This window comes from Scyliorhinus torazame, chromosome 16 (genome assembly GCF_047496885.1).
Source record: "Scyliorhinus torazame isolate Kashiwa2021f chromosome 16, sScyTor2.1, whole genome shotgun sequence".
Taxonomy (NCBI): Eukaryota; Metazoa; Chordata; class Chondrichthyes; order Carcharhiniformes; family Scyliorhinidae; genus Scyliorhinus; species Scyliorhinus torazame.
Window position 1 is genome coordinate 194,590,407 of NC_092722.1, and position 14,151 is coordinate 194,604,557.

At 45.7% G+C, this 14,151-nt stretch overlaps 1 non-coding gene across 1 annotated transcript; it reads right to left on the reverse strand.

Moving 5' to 3' along the window:
- Positions 1 to 425: 425 nt before the first annotated feature.
- LOC140393442 (U6atac minor spliceosomal RNA) lies at positions 426 to 547 on the reverse strand. The gene has a single exon (XR_011935623.1). It is a non-coding gene; the product is annotated as a U6atac minor spliceosomal RNA (small nuclear RNA).
- Between the last annotated feature and the right edge of the window lie 13,604 nt (positions 548 to 14,151).

Below are 14,151 nucleotides of genomic sequence, written 5' to 3' on the forward strand. Positions count from 1 at the left end.
CCCTGTTGGGCTGGAATATACTGATCAAAAATATTCTTCGGAACACACTTCAGAAACTCTTTCTCCTCTCTTCTCTTTACACTGCTACTATCCCAGTCTAAATGTGGAAAATTAACCCCCCCCCCCCCCCCATTATAACTATGCTATAATTCTTGCACCTGAAAATCTTCTCTATATCTTTCCCACTATTTTTTTTAAATTATAAATTTAGAGTACCCAATTCATTTTTTCCAATTAAGGGGTAATTTAGTGTGTTCAATCCACCTACTTTGCACACCTTTGGGTTGTGGGGGCAAAACCCACGCAAACATGGGGAGAATGTGCAAACTCCACACGGACAGTGACCCAGAGCCGGGATCGAACCTGGGACCTCGGCGCTGTGAGACTGCAGTGCTACCTCTGCACCACCGTGCTGCCCCTTTCTCACTAGTTGGTGGAAGTCATTACATAGATGCCAATGCCTTAACCATTTGTGTGGTATAAAGCCACCAGGACCCCTTCCATCTTTGTCAAGGAAATGATAACCTTCTGTCCTTTCATGAAACAGAAGAACGGTATGTGTATATACAGACTGGATCAAGCCTATTTCTGATGCTCCCCATGGTCAATTAGCTACTCAACATCAATACCCATGTGTTCTTCTGGCACGGCAGGTAGCGCCCTGCCTATAGGCGGAAGATTCTGGGTTCTTGTCCCACCCCAGGACCTGATGGCCATGGAAGGTGCTCATATTACACAGCCAAACAGTTGAGTATCAACCTGCAAACCCTTCGAGCGCACGCTAATGTGATGTGTCATGAGAATGTCGCTTTAAGAAATGTTTGGCTGTTCATGTTACTGCAGTTATGTCAGAGTGTGGGTGGAGCTGAGCTCTGGTTCTGCTTTTTAGTTTCACTTTGAGAAAAGCTTGGGTGTGTCTGTCTTTTTGGTTTCGTTTTTCAGTGTGTTGCAACCGGAGTCAGCCAAAGCAGCTGTACTGTTGAACTCTCTGCCATGAAGGACTATCTCTTAATCATTTGGTGAATTCAGAAATTTAAATGTTTTCAGTATTGAATGTAAACCCTGATGTGCTTCTGTTTAAAGGTTTCTTAAGTCTTTTGGGTGTTAAAAGGACAGCATACGGGTTACTTAGTGTTGTATTCTGTGGGGGTTGTATTTGATTTGCTGGATGCTAAGATGTTCACTGTTTGTTTTAGAAAGGTTAACTTTAGTTCATAGAATAAACATTGTTTTGTGTTAAAAAAATACTTTTCCATTTCTGCTGTGCCACACCTGGAGACTGGGTCGTGTGCTCCCCGGACCACAATCTATTAAAAGTTGTGGGTCAGGTGAACTCCATGATACACTTTGGGATTCTCTAAACCCTGACCCATAACAGATGGAAAGAGAGCCGGTGACTCTACCATCACTATCCATAGCTCCAGGCTCCAGCAGCATGTAGACGTGGACATTGCCACAGCAATTGAGGCTCTCGGAATGATTACATCACAATCATCATCAGCAGTCATAACCGAACATTACTGCGATCCAGGTTGATATTATAACTGGATGGAAAGATCCCAAAACCCTGGCTCAAAACACTGTAACCTTGAACAGACAGTGCAGAAGGAGGCCATTCGGCCCATCGAGTCTGCACTGACCCACTTAAGCTCTCACTTCCACCTTATCCCCATAACCCAATAACCCCTCCTAACCTTTTTGGTCACTAAGGAAAATTTATCATGGCCAATCCACCTAACCTGCACGTCTTTGGACTGTGGGAGGAAACCGGAGCACCCGGAGGAAACCCACGCATGCACGGGGAGGATGTGCAGACTCCGCACAGACAGTGACCCAGTGGGGAATCGAATATGGGACCCTGGCGCTGAGAAGCCACAGTGCTAACCACTGTGCTACCGTGCTGCCCCTTGAAAACTTGAGCTTTTTTGAAAACGTGCAGGAATAGAATCATTAGTTTTAATAGCAAGATAAATGTTTATTAAACATAGGAAAAAGTGATTATAATAAAATACTCCTTCACTCGTCCTTTTTTAGCTTAACAATTATACATAGGTTTTGGGATTAACATGGATGACACAGTACATCTGAAGCTACAATGATCTCATTAACAGCGGTCAAACACACACTGCATTCTGAACCCAAGTTAGTATCTGTGGATTTCTCCTCAGAACCCCTCCCCCCATTATGAATGTCACATGAGGAATTCCATGCTCCATTTCTAAAAGATGTTTTAAAACTTTATCTCGCAATAAGCGTGCCATTAGTAAGTTGCATTCCAAAATGAAATGAAAATCGTTTATTGTCACGAGTAGGCTTCAATGAAGTTACTGTGAAAAGCCCCTAGTCGCCACATTCCGGTGCCTGTTCGGGGAGGCTGGTACGGGAATTGAGCTATGCTGCTGGCCTGCTTTGGTCTGCTTTAAAAGCCAGCGATTTAGCCCAGTGAGCTAAACCAGCCCCTGATCCACTCCACGTTTTCCAGAGGACTCTTTTGAACAGAGCTTCTGCCTCATTTCTACCATCAAACCCACTCCAAGTTTTACACTAGTCCCTTTTAGAATTTCTTTGTCTTGACTGACTTCCACTGTGAACACAAACTTTGGTCCCCAGCCAATACTGTCTTCAGAATTATTTGTTTTGCAGATTGTAGTAAAGCATTCCAAATTTTAGGACTGCTTTAGAAATCTCTGGGATTACTTTAAAAACCTCCAGGAATTTAGCTTCTCACCAGCTGATTCCTTCTCAGCTTTGTCTGTACTGCACACTAACATGATCTTATTCTATTTCCAGGTTTCTAGAACCAACCGCCCTTTAGTTCCTTTGGAACTTACTTTCTTGCATTTTACTGCTTTGAGCAGAGGTCAGTGATAAGTCTTGCAACACCAGATTCACCTAAGGAAGGAGCAGTGCTCTGAAAGCTAGTGATTCGAAACAAACCTGTTGGACTTTAACCTAGTGTTGTTAGACTTCTTACTGTGCTCACCCCAGTCCAACGCTGGCATCTCCACAGCTTGAGCAGAGGTATTAGAGCTGCCTTATCACTCTTTCCCTTCCTCCAGAGCTATGGGTGATGTTCCCTCTACGGCAGTCTGGCGTGACACGTTGGCACAGGGGTTGGCACTGCTGCCTCATAGCTCCATGGATTTGGGTTCAATTCACACCTCAGGTCACTGTCTGTGTGGAGTTTGCACTTTCTTCCAGTTTCTGCGTGGGTTTCCTCCGGGTGCTCCGGTTTCCTCCCAGAGTCCAGAGATGTGCAGGTTAGGTGGATTGGCCATGCTAAATTGCCCCTTAGCGTCCAAAGGTTAGGTGGGGATACAGGGTTACAAGGATAGGGTGGAGATGTGGGCTTAGGTAGAGTGCTCTTTCAAGGACAGGGGTAGATTCAATGGGCTGAATGGCCTCCTTCTGCACTGTAAATTCTCTGATTCTATCTGCACTAACTTCCCTGACTTCCAGTTAAAACTAAAGAACAAAGGAAAATGTTTCCCCTTACAACAAGAGACCCTTGTAAGGGGAAACATTTTCCTTTGTTCTTTTATACATACACTTTCCAAATATCCAGTGTTATGCACTCCTAGAACAGGATCCAGATAATGATGTGATCTGGTTGGAATGATTGTGTTCTGAGCGAGGGAGAGAACATTGAAACAAGAATCACAGGCAAAGGGCAAAAGTAGGAGAAAGTAAGGAGTTTAAATTTCATATTTCAGAACCTCAGGGCATCCCAAAGTGCTTCATAGCCAATTAAATACCTTCAAAGTGCAGTAACTATTATAGGAAATGTGGTAGCCAATTTGTGCACAGTAAGATCCCGCATCAGCATTGAGGTAATGAGCAGACAATCTGAATTTGTGATTTTGGTTAGGGGACACATATTGATGAGGGCACCGAGACAACTCCTTGCTGTTAGAAACATAGGGACAGGAGGAGAATATTTACCCATTCAGTTAGATTGTGGCTGATCTATGACCGAACTCCAGCTCCCTAAATGTGCCTCATGTCCCTTATCTATCAATCTCAGTTTTAAAATTAACAATTGATCTAACAGCAATTACAATTGCAGAAGAGAGTTCTTCTTCATAAGATTGCCATGCGATCTTCTACACCCACCTTTGAGGGCAGAGAGAGATGTTTAATGTCTCGATGGCCCCGCTGACAATGCAGCACTGCCTTGGTACTGCTCTGGCGTGTCAGCCGAGGCTTCTGTGCTCAATTATCTGGAATGAGACTTGAACCCCCAACTTTCTGACTCAGTGGCAGGAGGTGTCAGCCACTGAGGCCAATCGTGGAGCCTCAGCAGAGCTCTAACAAGTGGGCACGCAGTGGGGATGGAACCTGAGGGCAGTGCCAGGCTGGCCACTGGGTCTCAGGCTCTGCTTCAAACTGAGAGAGGACTGAAGGCAAATCAGTCAGGCAAGGGTTAACTTGACTGAAAGGCAGGGGTGTGCCAGTTGCCTGAAAGGACATCGCAGGCCTGTGATCTGAACTTTTAATTGATATTATTGAAGCAAGAAGGAGTTTAACTTGAGGGCAGAAAGCAACTGATGGTTTCTCAGTGCCAAGCCCAACTGAGCAGGTGTAACCAACAGCCCATGGTTATCAAGCGAGCCCATCGCGTTCTGAGGCACAGGCACAAAGGTGCCAAGTCTCGTGCTATGTGTGTGCGTGTGTCCGGCATTCTTTACTGTAACTGTCCGTATTGTCACAGGACCCGTGTGTCGGGTGAGAATATCCCTGCTCAGAATATTGTAAATCTCCACAAGGTCAGCTCAAGGACACTGCACATTCATTAGTGCTCCAGTCATGGACTGACGTAGAGAATCACTCGGACAAGGAAACACATACATGTGCATAAACATACACAGGGGTATGTATGCTGATGCACATACGCAATCACACACGCACAAACACACACAACGCTTTCACAGATTGTAACCAGGAATCAATTCAGGAATCACTAAAAGCCCCTGATTCAGCCTGTCTGCTGTTGCTCTCTGCTGGAACTGGGTTGCCCTGTTGATTCCAAGTTTAATAAAGCAGTTTCCAGTTATTTATGGGGGATGCAGACCATGGTGACCTTGTACTCGCTCTCAACTGTGATAAATAATGGCTGGTCAGTGAATATAGACAGGGAAGAGTGGGGGAGGGAGCTACGGCAAACAGTAACAGGCAGTCATATTACTCCTGTCATTCCCATACTCAAAAGCCTCCTGCTAACCCTGGTTAAAGGAGTCATGGTCATTGCTGCAGAGAAGTCAGAATAGAAAACTGCCATTTTAATTTCATTTCACCTCGTTGAACATTGGAACAGGAAAGCTGGCTGCCTCTCCAGCCCATCCTGGCATTCATTCCTGAGGAAAGCTGAACATGGATTTTAACTCGATCCAAATGCTTAGGCTCCAATTCCTTTAATATCCCTGTCTAGCTAAAATCTGTGAATTTGCGATTTAATTTGCCGTTAGAACCTGCTGTTTGGGAGCGAGTTCAACACGTCTACCACCCTTTACATGACAAAATGCTTCTCTTCGGAACTACCTGGCTCTTATTTTAAGATTATGCCTCCTTGTCCTAGACAATAGGAAAAGGTTTCTCTCTATCTATGCTTACGATTCATTTCAAAACCCCAAACGCCTGTATCAAATCAACCCTTAACCTTGTATATTCCACATCGCCAATGTGACTCACCTTCTGAACAGGAGGCAATGGCTCAGGTGTAGTCTAGCAGCAGGCCACGAGACTGTATATATGTCTTCACGTGTGTGTGGGTCTGCTTGTGTGTGACTGTGCGTGTGCCTGCATGCATGTGTGTCTGCATGTGTTTATCTCTCGTGTATCTGCTTTTGTGTATGTGTTTGTGTGTGTGTGTGTGTTTGTAGGTATGGCTGTATTTTCCTGTCTCTGTGTGTGTCTACATGTATGTGCCTGTCTGTACTTTTGTGTCTGTAATTGTGTCTGTGTGTCTGCATGTATGTCTCTGTCTGTGTGTATAGGTATGTCTGTGTTTCTGTGTCTGTGTGTCTGCATGTATGTCTCTGTCTGTGTGTATAGGTATGTCTGTGTTTCTGTGTCTGTGTGCCTGCATGTATGTCTCTGTCTGTGTGTATAGGTATGTCTGTGTTTCTGTGTCTGTGTGTCTGCATGTATGTCTCTGTCTGTGTGTATAGGTATGTCTGTGTTTCTGTGTCTGCATGTATGTCTCTGTGTGTATAGGTATGTCTGTGTTTCTGTGTCTGTGTGTGCGTGTGGGTATGTGTGGCTATACAGGGGGAGCAAGGGAGAGGGCACAGTTGCATCAATTGCATCCTGTCCTCCTTCTCAACAGGGCTGTGGAAGGTTATCTGGTGTAGGGCACATTTACCCACCTCACTGAGACCAATTATAACTTTCCAATCCCACCCTGGCCTCGCCCTGTTGTAACTTTACTTTAATGTAAAAATATTTTTGTGAAACCGGCAGGAAATGTGAAAGGTGCCGATGATGGGGTCAGCACGGTGGCGCAATGATTATCCTTGCTGCCTCACAGCACCAGGGATGCAGGTTCGATTCCGGCCTTGGGTAACTGTGGAGTTTGCACTTTCTCCCCGTGTCTGCGTGGGTTTCCTCCGGGTGCTCCGGTTTCCTCCCACAGTCCAAAGATGTGCAGGTTAGGAGGATTGGCCATGATGATTGTCCCAAGAAGGGGTTACAGGGCTAGGGTGGAGAATTGGGACTAGGTTGGGGTGCTCTTTCAGAAGGTCGCTGCAGACTCGATGGGCCAAATGGCCTCTTGCTGTACTGTGGGGATTCTATGATTCTATTCTATGATTCTCAGCAGAAAGATCAGTTAAATAAAAACAGAAAATGCCGGAAATACTCAGATGAGCCAGGGAGTATCTGTGGAGGGAGAAACAGAGTTAATCTTTCAGGTTAATGACCTTTCATCAGAAATTCAAGTAAATGTTATTCCCAGCCAGCGTTGTAAGCCAGAATGCCTTCAACACAGTCAACTGTGAGGGTCATTGGAGGGTAAAGGATAAATTCAGCTCCCAAAGAACTTCATCTCACTGGTTCGACAGTTCCATGACAACATGACAGTTCCATCACAACATGTTCCTGTGTGTCCCGGAAGATTTCTGACCCATTCCCAGACACTGATTGAATTAAACAGGCTGCATGCTAACACCAACCCTCTGCTATGCTCTCCAATATCTTCCATGATTGTGATCCTGGCACAGAAATCTGATAACCTATGGACAGGAAGTTTGCCCAGTCCCACCTATAAATGATCAATCTATTGGTTTTCCTGTAGCACCTTTCCTGATCTCCCAAAGTTCTTTGTAGTCAGCAAAATATTTTTGAAGTGTAGTTACTGTTGTAGGAAACGTGGCAACCAATTTACGCACAGCAAAATCCCACAAATAACAATGTGATAATGTCTGGATAATTTGATTGTATAACCATAGAATGATTACAGCACAGTAGAAGGCCATTCAGCCCATTCTGTCTGTGCTGGCCCTCTGCAAGAGCAACTCAACTAGTTCCACGCCGATGCCCTTTCCCAATAGCCCTGCAAGTATTTTCTGCGATGGTGCTTGAGCGATGAATGTTGCCGACACCATTTAACAATGTTAAAGGCACCAGAAAAGATGCTGCTGATAAACTGAAGTCATTCCAAGCCGGAGACCAGCAAGATTTGCATTTATATCTTACCTTTGACAACCTCAGGAGGCCCCAAAGGGCTTTATATTCAATGAAGTACTTTAAAAATGTACTCACTGCTGTGATGTATGAAACACAGCAGCCTATTTGTGCACAGCAAGATCCCACAAATAGCAATGTTCTAATGACCGGATCATCTATTTTTAATGATGTTGGCGAGGTCGCTATGGAGAACTCCCCGACTCTCCATTCAGTTAGTTCCATGGGATATTTTATATTCACTTGAGGAGGGCGAGAGTTTCAATTTCGCATTTGTTTCCAAAAAACAGTCCCTCTGGAAGTCCAGCGCTCCCTCAGTACTGCACTCACTGAGCCACAGCTGACACCTTGGTTTCATAGCTTACGGAGCCCCTCTGACCCACTTCCACTGCACTACCCTCAGCACCGGGAACTCTGTGAGGGGTTTAGATATTGTGAGTTGACAGACTGTTCCAGTATGGGCTGTATGACAGTCATGCCTTTGCCCAACATCAACAAACGTGCATTTCCTACCAGGGACCAGTACGTGGTGATCGAGGGACCCGGCGGTCTCAGCTGTGACTCAAGGTGCAGCACTTTCACCTCTGGAGGTTCTGGGTTCAAGACCCTCTCCAGAGATTTAAGCAGAAACTCGAGGCAGCCACTCCTAATGCTGTGGTTCTTGCCTCTCTCGTGGGGACCATGAATTGGATTCAATTTGAATTGGGTTTTTGGAGCAGGCAAAGAGCTGGATTTAGGGGTTTGTCCCTGTCCACACCCTGAGCTATGGTTTTGTAACTCTGATGAAGTAATATAAGAACACAGATCATTCAGTTCATGAAAATAAAATAAAAAGAAAATAAATAGGGCAACACAAGGTACACAATGTAACTACATAAGCACCGGCATCGGGTGAAGCATACAGGGTGTAGTGTTAATGAGTTCAGTCCATAAGAGGGTCATTTAGGAGTCTGGTGACAGTGGGGAAGAAGCTGTTTTTGAGTCTGTTCATGCATGTTCTCGGACTTCTGTATCTCCTGCCCGATGGAAGAAGTTGGAAGAGTGAGTAAGCCGGGTGGGAGGGGTCTTTGATTATGCTGCCCGCTTTCCCCAGGCAGCGGGAGGTGTAAATGGAGTCAATGGATGGGAGGCCGGTTCGTGTGATGGACTGAGCGGTGTTCACGACTCTCTGAAGTTTCTTGCGGTCCTGGGCCGAGCAGTTGCCATACCAGGCTGTGATGCAGCCCGATAGGATGCTTTCTATGGTGCATCTGTAAAAGTTGGTAAGAGTCAGTGTGGAGATGTCGTATTTCCTTAGTTTCCTGAGGAAGCTGTTGTGCTTCAAAAAAAGCCTTTGTTGACTATGAAGCACTTTGGGATGTTGTGAGTGATGTGCCATCAATTAACACAAGACGAGTAGTGAACAAAACTGTGGCTTTAATAAGCTAAACAGAAAGCCTCCTGGCCACTGATCCCGAACTGAGGCAGGGCCGGAGGTCAGCCACCTTTATACCGAGTCCGAGGGGAGGCGGAGCCATCAGGCAGTGGTTTAGCACAATACATGTAATACAGCAACAGTTCACCACAATACATATAATACACTAACAGTGGTTTACCACAGTGAGGTGGCGAACGTTGCTATAGAAATGGGAGTTTGTTGTGCTCAGTTACCTGTGATAAGGATAGAATTGACACTGGCTCTGAATCTGAGGATAATGCAATCACCTGTCAACAGGATACTATGTCAGGAGGAATAGGCAGTCAAGAGGGAAGAAGAGTGTGTTAGAAATTAGGGGAAGAATGTCAAGGAATGAGGAAACAACATGAAGAGGTTTGCACGCTTTTTGAGATGTCTCGTGAGCCACATTCTAATAGAATGGCAAACCTGTTAAATATGGTGACATTTCATTGGTGTTTGTAGTTTTCAATATTTTTTCATTATTTTATTTTAAAAATAGATTTGTTGTTTTTTCCTGAGTCCTTTTGACCCCCCCCCCCCCCCCCCAACCTGAAGAGTAGGAGCAGCTTCAGTGATCTGAATTGCGATGGGGAGAGTGTGTGGCCAGTGGGTTTGACCAGGCCAACTGCCCTTTCAATCAGGAGAAGCGTTCCCCAGACCCCAGAATGTTCAGGAGCAACGCCACAGGGTGAGGGGGTCAACCACTTCCTCATTTTTGAAAAGTAACAAGATTAAGGTGATTGCATCTATCCTTGCGAAGTTGACCTCGATGAAAGCAAGTCAAATTGTACATGAGCTGTCACCAACATGTTTATAGAGAGAATGAGTGATAGGGTGGGCAATGAGGGCGGGGGGGGGGGGGGGGGGGGGAGGGTGGGGGGGGAGGGGAGAGGGGGGTGGAGGCGGTGGAGATGTAGAGGAAGATTGAGAGAGAATAAGAGAGGCAGATTAGCGAAAAACAGGACAGAAAGAGAGAGTGCAAAGATGACAGATGGAAAATGAGGCAGAGGGTGAAAGCTTGTGACAGAGCCCAATAAAGTCATAGAAAAACCAATAAAGCAGCAAGAGAGGAAAGTGTAGCCTATAGTGGGAGAGAGGCAGGTAGAATATCGCCACAGACAGGGCCTTTATTTTTCATTGTCAAACTCTGTTAACCATATCCTCGCTTCCTGAAGGAAATGTAGTCAATAGATAGGAAGTTAGAGATGGGGGGAGTTTTGTGAGGGTCACAAAGAGTTCAACACGAGTTTGTGAGTCAAACAAAACTAATTATTTACACAGCACCAGTACTTCGCTACTGGCCTTTACTCTGGCCGGTACCTAACTGGCCGGCTCTATTTCTACAACAGAAAAGGTTAACCAGCCCCCTTATTGGGCAGCACGGTAGCCTAGTGGTTAGCACAATTGCGTCACAGCTCCAGGGTCCCAGGTTCGATTCCCGGCTTGGGTCACTGTCTGTGCGGAGTCTACACGTTCTCCGCGTGTCTGCGTGGGTTTCCTCCAGGTGCTCTGGTTTCCTCCCACAGTCCAAAGATGTGCAGGTTAGGTGGATTGGCCGTGATAAATTGCCCTTAGTGTCCAAAATTGCCCTTAGTGTTGGGTGGGGTTACTGGGTTATGGGGATAGGTTGGAGGTGTGGGCTTGGGTGGGGTGCTCTTTCCAAGAGCTGTTGCAGACTCGATGGGCCGAATGGCCTCCTTCTGTACTGTAAATTCTATCAATCTTTGATTCTTATTGAGGGAGTTCATATTCCCCAAATTCATGGGGTAACCAATTGTCCTTATCCAATAGGAATGGGCAGGTTGCAACAGGGAGAAAGAGATAAAGTGATAGAAAGAAAGATAGATAAAGAGATATAGGTATAGGAAAGGTAGAGATAGAAGGGTATAAAGAGATAAAAAGATAGAAGGGGAGATTGATAGATAGAATGCTAGAGTTTTGGAAAGATAAATATCGTAAATCTTCTAATAAGATATCTCTGAGTGAATAACACTCCCATTTTGGGCTCCATGTCTGTGTTTGAGCTGCCTTCTAGTCTGTATAATCTTCACCCCATTCCGTTTGCTGTTCTTCTTGCATATTATGTTCAGAGATTGATTGCAGGTGGATTGAGAGAGCTGCAGTGGGATAGGCAGATAGATGGGTGTGGGGATAGAGAAGCTGAGGAAGGGCTTGGCAAGAGGAGAGTGATGCAAGGCTGGTTAGACAGGCAGGTATACAGTGAGGGAATGGGGAGACAGATGAGAGACATCTCAATGAACACAATTGAAGCAAAGCGATTGTATTATTTGTGTAACTGCGGATTTAACTAATTTTATCAATTATTCAACAGATTTTCCTGTGGACTGGGTTGATTACTAGGAATCTTTTTTTATTGCAATGACGCTCTGTGTAGAGAGAACAACAGCGAGAGGAACAGCTGAGAGGAGGGGATTGTGCCTTTGGCTGTGCAGACACAATTAGTGCAGCTTGCCTTGCTGTTTTTTGCAGCTCTCTCCCTCTGTTCTGGCTTAATTGGAACCCAGTGAGACCGCTGAAATCGCATTAAGCAGGGCCCCGACAGAGAGATCATCCATCTTTTTTTATTACAGTGTAATGGGGCTTCTCGCGAGTGGAAATCCGATTTGTCACTGGCCTTGTTCTCTGATAACTGGAATTTGTCATCCCATTCTCCCTGTTAATGTCATCATCCAGGGTCTGACAGCTGGTCCCATCTAGGGAGCATCAAGGACAGAATATATCAGTCAACATAATATTTCTAAAACTACAGGGAGAAGACAGCAATAAGCACACATTAAAGACCTTCTGAAAAGAAAATCTGTTGCCATTAATTAAAATGTGTGTGTTCTAAAAAAAAAAAATGTAAAATTCTTGTCCGTTAAAAGGAAGTGTCATTCGTTACAGGGATTGTTTTCATCCTGATTAGAAATGGCAAGGTGGGACGATAGGGGGAGGGAAAGGAAGAGAGAGAGAAGGAGAGAGAGAGAGAGAGAGAGAGCGAGGAAAGGAAATAATTCATCAGAGCAAGGGTAGATGAAAGGGGGGATGATGACGAGAGCTCCAGTTTTCAGTTATGGAAGAGAGGGACACTGACTTAATGTGACTGCTGTAAGGCATTTAATTCCCTCAGGAAGAGCAATTCCTGGTAAAATATATACAGCCATCAGCAGTCTGGCCTACTTAACCGGCCTGTTTCAAACAAGCACACTCACAGACTCAGCTCCGAGTGCTGAGGATCCATTGAATAGACCAAACCAGAAACAGCTGTAACACTCGATAGGAGCTCAATTTTTTACTCGGGGTTTTATTTGTTTTGCTTATTAATAGCCGAGTGCCAGCGTTATTCGGCTTTTACCGAGACTGCTGTTAAAAGCCACCACACGTGTTATTTTTAAAATTGGGGGCAGCAAAGCCCAAAGTGGACCTGCAGAGCAGCACCGAGGGTAGAAAAGGGTTGGGGCAAATCAAACGTAGCGGAGGACAGGCTTCGGAGTTTTGAAGGCAGGGGTTAGAGGTCAGCGAAAGGCTGAAGGAGGTGAGCATTGCCTCAAGTTTGAATATTCAAGGCAGTGAATGGGTTGAAAACGGGGCGATTTAGTGTGACCAATCCAGCTACCCTGCACATCTTTGGGTTGTAGGGGTGAGACCCACGTGGACACGGGGGAATCTGCAAACTCCACACGGACAGTGACCCGGGGCCGGGATCGAACCCGGATCCTCAGCACCGTGAGGAGCAGTGCTAACCACTGGGGAGATAAATTGGATTTGATGCAGGGAATAAGAGAAAGAGGTTGCATTCATGTAGCACCTTCCACAACTGCAGGCCAGATCCCAAAAAGCGTCAGAGGAGGGAGGTGAGAGACCAGGAGACTTTCCATGTGTCCTGTTGTGAAGTGAGAAACAGAAAGGTTTCCACAGATACCGGAGCGGAGTTGAGGTCTGGGGCAGAATTGGGCTTCGCAATGAACTCCTTCGGTGAGAAAGTTTGTGTATAAAAGTGAGAGTGTCCAAGAGGTTGCTTTAGTGGTGGAGGAGATGAGGGAATTTAGCGAAAGAAATTTGTGTCCAGAGAGTATCGTTCACATGCTCAGGACCTCCGACACAGGCGGTCGCTGTTACAATGTGAGCGCTGTTTTGGGAAATGCAGTAACTACCTTGAGAGAGTCGTGCCGAGACCGTTGAAAGTTGATAATGACAAAGGTGGAGCTACCAAAGGTGTTGAATAAAATTGGGGCTCTAATGTCCCTAGGGATGATGCACAAACAGAAAAGATATTTTAGAAATTCTCTCCCGTGTACCTGTGGCTCAGTGGTTAGCATGCTCACCTCAGAGTCATGGTTCATGGTCATGGGTTCAAACGGCATCCCAGAGACTTGAGCCCCATGATCCAACCTGACCTTCACAATGCTAACGCCAGGGCCTTCACAATGCTAACGCCAGGGCCTTCACAATGCTAACGCCAGGGCCTTCACAATGCTAACGCCAGGGCCTTCACAATGCTAACGCCAGGGCCTTCACAATGCTAACGCCAGGGCCTTCACAATGCTAACGCCAGGGCCTTCACAATGCTAACGCTAGGGGAGTTGCAATGTTCTTCAGTTCGACATTAAATTGAGGCCCTGTCTGCCCTCTCGTGTGTTCATAATAGACCCCCCCCCCCCCGCTCTATTTAAAGAGGAGTAGGAGAGTTCTCCCTGTTATCGTGACAATGTTTATCCCACTGCTAATATCACTTAAACAGATTATCTGGTCAGTATCATTCTGCTGTTAGTGGGATCTTGCTGTGTGAAAATTTGTTGTTATGCTTCCTGCATTACAACAGTGCACACTTCGAAAGTATTTCGCTGGCTGTGACAAAGTTCCAATCATAGAATGGTTACAGCACCGAAGGAGGCCATTCAACCCATTGCGTCCGTGCTGGCCCTCTGCAACTCACCACTTTGGGTTGTTCTGAGGCTATGAAAGGCACTCTTGAAATGTGTTCCCGTCTTTCTATTCGATTTTTTAAATCATTGTTTGATTTGGAGGAGATC